General features: G+C 45.9%; 1 long non-coding RNA gene across 1 annotated transcript; it reads left to right on the top strand.

Annotated features, from left to right (window-relative positions):
* Positions 1-3,973: 3,973 nt before the first annotated feature.
* On the top strand, positions 3,974-8,218 carry LOC142829458 (uncharacterized). The gene is made up of 2 exons (XR_012903876.2): positions 3,974-4,568; positions 5,423-8,218. It is a non-coding gene; the product is annotated as an uncharacterized LOC142829458 (long non-coding RNA).
* The last annotated feature ends 2,318 nt before the right edge of the window (positions 8,219-10,536 follow it).

Raw genomic sequence — 10,536 nt, 5'->3', positions numbered from 1 at the left:
ATTGGCATGGATGGTTTTTTGCACAAAGGCACATGCCAGTATAGATGCTCTCTTGTGCAAATACTTTTAACAGAAAAAGTTTTCAGTTAAAACTATTTGCGCAAAATCATGCCAGTCTAAACACAGCCTGAAGTTTCAATCAGAGAAGCAGAGCCCTCACATCAGAATTCTCCAGTGACCAAAATGAACAGGGTGATTGACCAGTGTTCCCTCTAAATTGTGGGGCAGCAGAGCTTCACAGGTGATTAATCAGCCCTGCCTAGTCAATCAGCTCAGTACACTGGAGCCCTGAGCCTCTGATTGGGTGGGGCTGATTAATCATCTTTGAAGCTGTGCTGTCAGGCAGCTTAAAGAGAACACCAACAGAGATCCTGTGGATATGCTAACAGGTGCCAGTGTCCTAAAGTCAGACTGAGTCTGGGAATTTAATTGATTTTTTTTTTTTACAGGAATGATGCTCAGATAAAACTAGTCCCAGTGCATGCACAAGCTACAAGCGCAATCAATGCTGCACATTTCACTCAGGAGCAGTCCAGAAGCTAGTAGAACTGTGTCAGAACTTGAAGAAAATGAAACTGCATATAGAAGATGGCTGGCTTTTACCAGCCTGAAGACTAAACTAGGGGGCATTCATCCTAACAGGAAGAGAAGCTGAGAGAATATTTCTGCCCTTAGACTGGATCTAATACCTATATTGTTTCAGTTACAGTTGAGAGTATGCTAGCCACTACAGTGTGTTTTATAGACCTAGTCAAAGAGCTGGAAGAGGGAGCATTTGTTATTCCCAGAAGGCTATAAAGCTCATGAAGGACACAATTAAATATTACCTAGTTAAATATGAAGTTGAATCTGTTTTAGTTAATAAGCGACAGAACAGAAGCAAAGGTCAGTGAAATGAAATTACACAAATGCCTGAAAGGTCACGGTTTAGACATGAGTCAGGCAAAAGAATAAACTATCTTTTCTGAAGAGTATTACAGAGCTTTGAACTGTGCTTCAGCAAAGAGTTAAGGCTGGAAGTGCATGAAGGGCAGTATAATATGAATAAGGCATGATTTTCAGTAGTATTCTGACTATTATTACTTACTATGTATTGTATTTCAGGAGTGCCTAAAGGCCCCACCAAATATCTTCTCACACAGTAGAGGTCATCTCTCCAGAGAGAAGTCAATTTATGCTGGTGAGCCAGCGTAAGGAGGGCTGCACTATTACTGCTTATGATGTACCTTTCTGTGAATGAAAAGGACTATAATTTCCATGGCTGCCAATCTGGCACCTTTCAAGAGCACTACATTTAATAGAAATGAAGGTTTGACAGCAATGGATTTTTGAATTAAGTCCCTACTCCAGTGACAGTGTAAACTAAACTAAAAATGGTGAAATATGCAAACATAATGTATGTTAGTCTGTTCATAAGACTTACTGTTTCGGGTCATATTTTTTCACTGCACAGTTGGCACTAGAGCAACCAACACAGCTGATGAGACAATGAATGATGCGTTGTAGGCAGCACTGGTGGGAAGAGGGGTTGTCACAATCCAGGGGGAGCTCAGGGCAGACTCTCTTAGCTCTGCCCCTTCCTCCTGAGGCCTGCCCCTTCCAGAAGCATGGAGCCAGTCCCCTTCACCTTACTCATGAGCCTGAAAAGGCTGTTGGCTTCCCTGTTCCTAACCCACAGTGTGTTGGCTACAGTGCAGGGGAAGTTCTGCATTAGATTTCATTTTTACAGTTAAATATGAATTGATCACAGATTTAAATACTTGTGGTTGCTTAGGTTCAAGTGACCACACTTTAGTTATATTTATATGTAAACAAAGATTCTAAACTCATAATTTACATACTTGAATTTATACTTGAAAAAGGTGAGTTATTGATATGGAATGACTTAAGAATATTTTACTAGATACCCAAAAAAACCACTATCAAAAAAGGTCACACTAATTAAAAACCAATCTGGCTTAGAAGAAAAGTGAAAGTAGATATTAAAAAAAACCCAACAAATGGTAGAAGTTGCTGATATTAAATGAAAATCAGAAATTAGTAATTATCTATACCAGCAATGTTGAGGAGAAGAAGTTTTAGCACATTGGAAACAAAGGAATCCCCAAAATGATATCAATCCTTTATTAGAAAAAATAGGAGAATTATCAATAATAATGCAAAAGTGTTCAATAAAAGTTCTGTTTGAAAAAGCGAAATGATATAAACATATCATATGGAGACATCCCATTCCCACCATAGCTAAAGTGGATGTTAAACAGCTCAAAAAACCTACTAAAGCTGGACATTATGTCAGCAAGTCCAGAAAACTCAATTCCAAGGGTTTTAGATGAGCTGGCGAAGAAGCTCTCTTGAGTGGTTTTGGGGGAAAAGCTAATGTTCTGCCAATATATTAAGAGAATAATCAAGACATCAAGATTTTGCTTTTGATTAAGAAACTAGAACAATACAAAGTCAACATGGTATACATGGAATAGATTAAAAACTAGAATAATAGAATCATAGAATCATGGAAGCGACCTCGAGAAGCCATCAAGTCCAATCCCTTACTCTCACGGCAGGATCAAGTACAATCTAGATCATCCCTGAAAAACGTCTATCTAACCTGATCTTAACTATCTCCAGTGCTGGTGTTTAACTACCCTGACAGTTAAGAAGTTTTTCCTAATGTCTAACCTAAACCTTCCTTGCTGCAATTTAAGCCCATTCCTTCTTATCCTATCATCAGAGGTCAAGGAAAACAATTTTCTCCCTCCTCCTTAAAACACCTGTAGATACATGAAAACTGTTATGTCCCTTCTCAGTCCTCTCTTTTCTAAACTAAATAAACCCAATTCTTTCAGTCTTCCCTCATAGCTCATGTTTCCTAGACTATTAATAATTTTTGTTGCTCTTCTCTGGACCTTTTCCAATTTCTCCACATCTTTCTCCGAACTGGACACAATACTCCAACTAAGACCTAATGCAGAATAGAGTGGAAAAATCACTTCTCATGTCTTGTGCCCAACACTCCTGTTAATGCATCCCAGAATCATGTTTGCTTTTATTGCAACTGTTTCACACTGTTGACTCATATTTAGCTTGTGGTTCACTATGACCCCTAGATCCCTTTCTGCCGTACTCCTTCCTAGACAGCTAATTTCCATTCTGTATGTGTGAAACTCATAGTTCCTTCCTAAGTGGAGTGCTTTACATTTCTCTTTATTAAACTTCATCCTATTTACCTCGGACCATTTCTTCAGTTTGTCCAGACTGTTAGTTAATACATAGGCTTCACAACATAAATAATAAATGAGAAATCATTGAGCAGTTGTGTTTCTAGTGAAGTGCTGCAGGGATGGATATTTAACCCTGTGCTAGTTGTTTTTATTACAGCTCACCAATAAAAAGTATCTCATTGTTCATAAAGTCTACAGATGACAAAAAACATGGAGACAAATTAAATCGCAGGGGACAAATCACTGATGGAGCTATGCAGGCTAGGAACAAACCAAAAATAGGCAATTTAATAAGCTAAATGTAATACATATGTGGATACAAAGATGCAAGACTACCCTGGAAAAGAAGCAACTCTCAGAAAGACTCAAGAATCATGCTGAATAATCAGCTGACCATGAGATCCAGTGTGATACTGTGGCCAAAGGGGTTAATATCATCCTTGGATGTATAAACATGGCAATTTGAAGTAGAAGTAGGGAGGTTAAATTTCACCCTGGTGTGACCACTTTGATAAGTTACAGTGTTCATGATTTGAGAAAGAAATTAATAAGTTTGTGACAAGGTCAGTCCAGAGTAGGAGAGGCAGCAGAAATAACCCTGGCTAATTAGGAGAGGGTTACTTCAGGGCAGCCAGGAGCAGCTGACCTAGAGTTATCTCAGGTGGAGTGGGAACCGGGAAGACATGGCTGCTATAAATCAATTAGGGACAGCTGATCTCATTTCAGGCTGCCACAGGGTCTTTTAAAAAGCTTTCCCTGCTGGAGAAAGGGGGAGGGTAGGTTGAAATGGTATTATAAGGAGAGAATTGATAGAAGAGAATTGGAGAAACTGATAAAGAGAACCCTGTTACCATAGACTGCAGGGAAGGTGAGAGGCTCTGATAGGCAGTGTTTAGGCTCTCTTCCCCAAGTAGCCTGACAGTTTTAGTTAGTGGCTGGGGAGTGTATTGCTTACCCAGACCAGGGGGCATCTATCCCAAAGCTCTTTTAGCTGAGGGACAGAAATCCAAAGCCCAGCAAGGGCAAGAGGAGCCTATGCTGCAGTACCTAAACTATTGACAAGATTGTGGATTGAGGCCCAGGGAGTGGGACTGACCTTGCCACAAGTTACAGACAGTACAGAGAAGTATGAGTATGTATGAGTAAATGATTGGAAAATGTGATAATGAAAGACTCAGTGCTCAATCTGTTTCTCTTAACAAAGAAGGCTAAGGAGTGACTTGATTAGTCTCTAAGTACATACAGAGGGAACAAAAAAATTGATAGAGACTTCTTCAGCTTAGCCAACAAAGGTATAACAAGAACAAATGACTGGAATTTGAAGCTACACAAACTCAGTCTAGAAATAAGGTAAAGTATTTAAATTTGGTTTGTTTGGTTTTTTTTACAAGACAGTGTAACTTGAAGAACTTAACAAGTGCTGTTATGGATTCTCCAACACTGGCAACTTTTAAAATCAAGACTACAAGTTCTTCCACAATGTATCAAACAAGAAGTACTTCCAAGAAGCTCTATGGTCTGTATTACACAAAGTCAGACAAGCTGGTTACAGTTATCCCTTCTGGCCCAGAATCTAGGGAACATTGTTAGGTATTGATCTATGTATCTGCTTCGCCTTTATTAAGTGATTGCTTATGTAGCTATGATTTAGTTTTAAAACAAAAAATTCCATCTTAGTTCCCTATGAATTTGGCCATAAAAATGCCAGAAAAGATGGTTATTTACCTATAACTGTTGTTCTTCGAGATGTGTTGCTCATGTCCATTCTAATGAGGTGCATGCATGGAGCATTTTTTCCCCAGCAGTACCTGTTGGGCCGGCAGGTTGCCCCCTGGAGTGGCACCACTATAGGAGAGCATAAGTACTCCTGCTGCCACTCCCCTTCCTCAGTTCCTTCTTGCCAGAGACTCCAATGGGGGGGGAATGAATGGACATGAGCAACACATCTCAAAGAACAACAGTTACAGTTAAGTAACAGTCTTTTCTTCTTCGAGTGATTGCTTATGTCCATTTGAATGAAGTGACTCCCGAGCCGAAACCATACGGAGGTGGGGTTGGAGATATACTCCTAACTAAACACAACGCAAAGGCTATAAACAACCAATCATTGTTATTTAAGATAATAACATATCATAATAAAGGAACCCATCTGAGGTATTTATATCATCAGTACATATATTAGCCCCCTGCTCCCTTTTTTTCAGGTTTACGGAACTGAACTGAGAACAGAGGAACCCAGAGCCGCATCATTCCTGGCCTGCTGGGTAATTGCATAATGCTCCGTAAATATGTGAACAGAGGACCATGCAGCCTCTCTACAAATCTCAACTATTGGAACTTGTGCCACAAAGGCTGTGGAGGATGCCTGAGCTCTAGTGGAGTGTGCCTTAACCGTGGGGTGGCTCCCTGTGTGCCAGAATATAACATTCCAGATACACAAAGAGATCCAAGAGGACAGTCTTTGGGCCAATACTGGTGACCCCTTCATTCTTTCTGCAAAAGAGATAAACAACTGAGATGATTTGTAAAAGTGCCTCATTCTGTCTATGTGAAAGGCTCAAGCCCTTTTGGAGTAGAGTGAATGTAAGGTCTGCTCTCTAGGGGAGTGGTGGGGCTTCGGAAAGAAAACAGATAAATAAATGTCTTGAGACGTGTGAAACGAGGAGACTACCTTAGGAAGGAAGGCTGGGGCTGGGCGTAGTCTGACCCTATCTGTGGAGAACACCAAATACGGGGGTTCTACCATCAAAGCCCTGAGCTCGGACACCCTCCGTGCTGAGGTTATAGCTAGAAGGAAGGCCACTTTAAGGGATAGATACTTAAGCGAGCACATGGCTAAGGGCTCAAACTGGGGAGACATAGCCTAGTAAGCATCAGATTAAGGTCCCACTGAGATAGTGGTGCCTTCACATGCAGAAACAACCTATTGAGACCCTTGAGGAACCACAGGGTTGGTAAAAAGGGATCTGTCACCAACCCCAAGGTGGAAGGCCAACATGGCCACCAAATGGATCCTGATAGATGAGGAAGATAGGCCTGCTTGATGCAGCTCAAAGAGGTAGTCAAGGATAACTGGTACTGTGGCCGAACCAGGGTCTAACTCCTTACTGACTACCCACAGGGAAAACCTTTTCCATTTGACTGCGTAGGCCAACCTGGTAGCTGGCTTTCTGCTCCCCAGCAGAACTGCCTGCACACCGTCAGAACAAGCAAGCTCTGGCTCTGTTAACCATGGATAATCCAGGCTGTGAGGTGGAGTGACCTGACATTTGGGTGGTACAGGAGACCTCCTCCCAGGCTTGAGTGACCAGGTCCTGACTGGGTGGGAGAGGTCATGGCTCGTCCCGCACCATTTCCAGCTAGATGGGATAGCAAAACAGCCTGGGCCAGTCCGGGGCTATCAGGATGACCTGGGACCTGAACTGTTTGGTCTTGGCTAGGACTCTGGGAACAATGGGGAATGGGGGAAATGCGTACAGCAGGCTCCAAGGCCAGTCAATGGTCAGGGCATCCCCTCTGGACCCCATCCCCAGGCCCAGGAATGAGAAATAATGGGGGCATTTCTTGTTCACGTCCATGGTGAACAGATCCATTTGAGGATGCCCCCACCTCTTGAAGAGAGGCAAAAGGACAGAATCCTTCAAGCACCATTCATGGGTTCTGAAGGAGTGGCTTAGCCTGTCTGCCAGCGTATTCTTGCAACCTGGCAGATACGCTGCCTGTAGGTGAATGTTGCGGGCTATGCAGAACTCCCAAAGGAGAACCGCTTCCTGATATAATGGAGAGGATCGAGCGCCACCCCCCCCCCCCCGCTTGTGTTGTCCAGCAGCACCATCACTGATTTCCCTGAGAGATGGGCTAGGAAGACCTTGCAGGCTCTCCTGACAGCCCTCGATTCCCTGATATTGATAAGTAAGTCCCTCTCATGAGGGGCCCACAACCCCTGGTATCCTGTGGTGCATCATATGTGCACCCCACCCCTTGTGCGAAGCATCACTTATCAGTCTGATTGAGGAAACTTCGGCCAGGAAGGGAATCCCCTTGTACACCTCCTCCTCTCGAGTCCACCACTGCAAGGAGTCCACTACCTGCTGAGGCAATGACAGGACGAAGTCCCAATGAGTTCTGGCCTGGTTGAAAGATCTCATCAACCAGGCTTGAAGAGGTCTGAGCCTCAACCAAGCATGGCAAACTACATGCGTACAGGCTGCCATATGTCTCAGGAGCTTCATGCAGATCTGAGACATTGTAAGCAGAGACAATGAAAGTTCACGCACCATAGCTGCCATAGTTCTGAACCTGGCCATGGGGAGGTATGCCCTTCCCCTTCTGGCATCTATGAAAGCGCCCACAAATTCTGTGTCCTAAGAAGGAGTTAACAGGGATTTCTCCTCATTTATCAACATCCCTAGCTCCCCAAAGAGGGACCTTTGTAAATATTATATGGGCTAGCACCTGTTGCCCTGGGCACATATTCAAGATGGAGTCTTTTTTCCCTAGAACTATCTTTCCCGCCAAAACCTGCAGGAAGAACCTTTGCACTCCTCTCTATTGCTTGTGCACATGGTTCAAAGCCTTTGCACTCCTTACTATGCCCATATCTTGGGGTGTCATTTCAAGGAGTAAGGGAAGCCTTCTTCTATTCTACACTCGAGACTTTGGGAATTATAATCAGACGTCTGGCTTTTTTGGACATTGACATTCAGACAGGATCCGGTGTTTATCCTGAGCGTTAGATCGTGGGAGGCGAAGACCTATGCTGTTCCGGGATCTGGACCAGTAACGAACATCAAGGGATCTCTCCGTTAGTCCTCCCTTAAAGCTTAAAATTAGCTGAGAGGTTGTAGGTCACGGACATCAATCGCCATTTTATTTAATGTATATCCTTGTGTGTGTGGGACTGTACTATCTTCTATCTTTCCTAGGTTAGGGTGGGACACCTACAGTTGTATTTGCTGATGTTTGCTTCTAGTTTCTAAAATATATGGTTTGGCCCTAAATTATTGTCTGGCTTGTTGATTACTAAAATTAGTTACCTGGTGATTAGATACAGGATACCAGGTCGAATCTGACTTCTGTGGAGAGGGCACCTTAGGCTTTAATTAATTGCCCACAGCAATTGTTTACCTATGCTCTCCGGGTAACACACCTGATCCCTGGACTGGCCCTGGATGAGCCAGTCACTTAGGTATGGAATTCTTGCATTCTGAGGAATGCTGCCACCACTGCCATACATTTTGTAAACGTTCTGGGGGAAGTGGAGAGCCTGAAGGGAAGCACCATAAACTGGAAATGGTTCTGAGCCACCATAAACCGGAGGAACCTTTGATGGCTTGTCCATATGGCCACATGAAAGTAGGCATCCTTTAAATCGAGGGCTGTGTACCAGTCCCCTATCTCTAAGGCTGGAATAATGGAAGTCAGCGTTACCATCCTGAACCTCGTTTTCCTTATTACCTTCATGAGGTTTCTGAGGTCCAAGATAGGACGAAGTCCACCCTTTGGCTTGGGGATCAGAAAATAATGGGAATAAAAACCCTTGCCCTCCAAGTGAGTCAGAACTCTCTCTACCATTCCTTTTTCGATGAGCAAAAGGACCTCCTGATGTAGGAGGACCTCATGAGATGGGTCCCTGAAGAGGGACTTGGAGGGAGGGAGGGAGAGAAGGGGGAAAATACAGAAAAGGGATAGAGTAACCCATGTTTACCAGGCCTACCACCCACTTGTTGGAAGTGATGTAGGCCCAGGCCCGGGAAAAATGGGACAGACTAGACCAGTGGTCCCCAACCATTTGGGGTTGCCAGGCGCCAGGGGGCATGGCCGTTCGCCCGCCGGGCGCCGGGGGGGCAGCCCCCCCCCATAGCCGCTTTCCGGGGCCGGCGCTCTCCCCTCAAGCGCCACGCGCCCGAGACCGGCGCTCTCTCCCCCAAGCGCCGCGCGCCCGGGGCCGGCGCTGGTGCTCTCTCCCCCCCTCCCCCAAGCACCGTGCTACCGGGGCCGGCGCTCTCTCCCCCAAACGCCGCGCGGCCGGGGCCGGCGCTAGCACTTTCTCCCCCCCCATGCGCCGCGGGGGGTGAATCCGCGGCACCCCCAGGGCTGGCGCTCACAGTGTGCCACGCGCCCGGGGCCGGCTCCGGCACCGCGCATGCGCCACATGCCCGGGGCCAAGCCAGCCCTGAGCACTTGGCGGGCACCGAGAAATGCCCCCGCGGGCGCCATGGCACTGTGTTGGGGACCACGGGACTAGACTGTCTCTAAAAGGAGGGGTGACAGTGGGGGCTGGTAAAGGGTCCTCTGGAATACCTTCAAAATGGCTGCTTAGCCTTCTGGGTGAAGAGTGGACCAGCACCCCTGTCTGAGTCACCCTGTGGGCGTCAATGCCTAATGCATGAAGGGGGGACCCCGCAGCACCACTAATACCCCCGCTCAGAATACGAGGCTGGCGCCTACATTGGTCCTGTCGTGAAGGCTGAAACTGTGATGTTCCCAACTGTCTAGCACGGAGCTGCCTCCTCTGGGGGGCTGGTGTATGAACGCCCAGTGATCTGAGTGTGGCCCTCGTGTCCTTCAGGCTATCAAGCCTTGAGTCAGTATGCTCAGAAAAAAGGTATTTCCCATTTAATGGCAGGTCCTGAATTGTGGTCTGCATGTCTGGAGGGATCCCCAAAACATGGAGCCATGCAATCCGAGGCATGACCACACTGGAGGCCATGAGTACGGGCAGCTGAGTCCACAGCATCCAGTGCTGCTTGCAGGGCCATACGTGCTATTGTTCTTCCTTCCGTGGTCTTAGCCGCAAACACCTGCCTGGAATCCTGGTACAACCTGTCCTGGAATTTGTCCATTATCTGTCACGTGTTGTAAGTGTAGCAGCTCAGCATCGCTTGCTGATTGGCGATGTGCAACTGAACACCACCCATGACATAGACCTTACGCCCCATAAGATGAAGGCACTTGGGCTCCCTGGATTTTAGTGTAGGCCCCGGCTGCTCCTGCTTTTCCTTTTAAGTGGCTGCCCGCACCTCCAGGGAACCCGGAACTGGGTGTGAGTAGAGGTGCTCATGCCTGGACTGGGGAATGAAGTACCTCTTTTTGACCCCCTTAAGAGTGGGGGTTATAGAAGCCGAGGTCTGCCACAAGGTATTTGTGATCTTAGCCACAGTCTTGTTCAAAGGAAGAGACAGCTTAGCAGGGGTGTCTGCATTGAGGATATCCACCATAGAATCCATGTCCTCGGCCACTGGCTCTGCTTGTACCCCCAAATTCGCCGCCAGTCTATGGAGCTACTCCTGGTACGCCCTGGCATCCATTGAAGGCA

This window comes from Pelodiscus sinensis, chromosome 4, assembly GCF_052426305.1.
Source record: "Pelodiscus sinensis isolate ZL-2025 chromosome 4, ASM5242630v1, whole genome shotgun sequence".
Lineage (NCBI taxonomy): Eukaryota > Metazoa > Chordata > Testudines > Trionychidae > Pelodiscus > Pelodiscus sinensis.
Note: the sequence above shows the minus strand (reverse complement) of the source record. Positions and strands in the feature narration are given on the sequence as shown.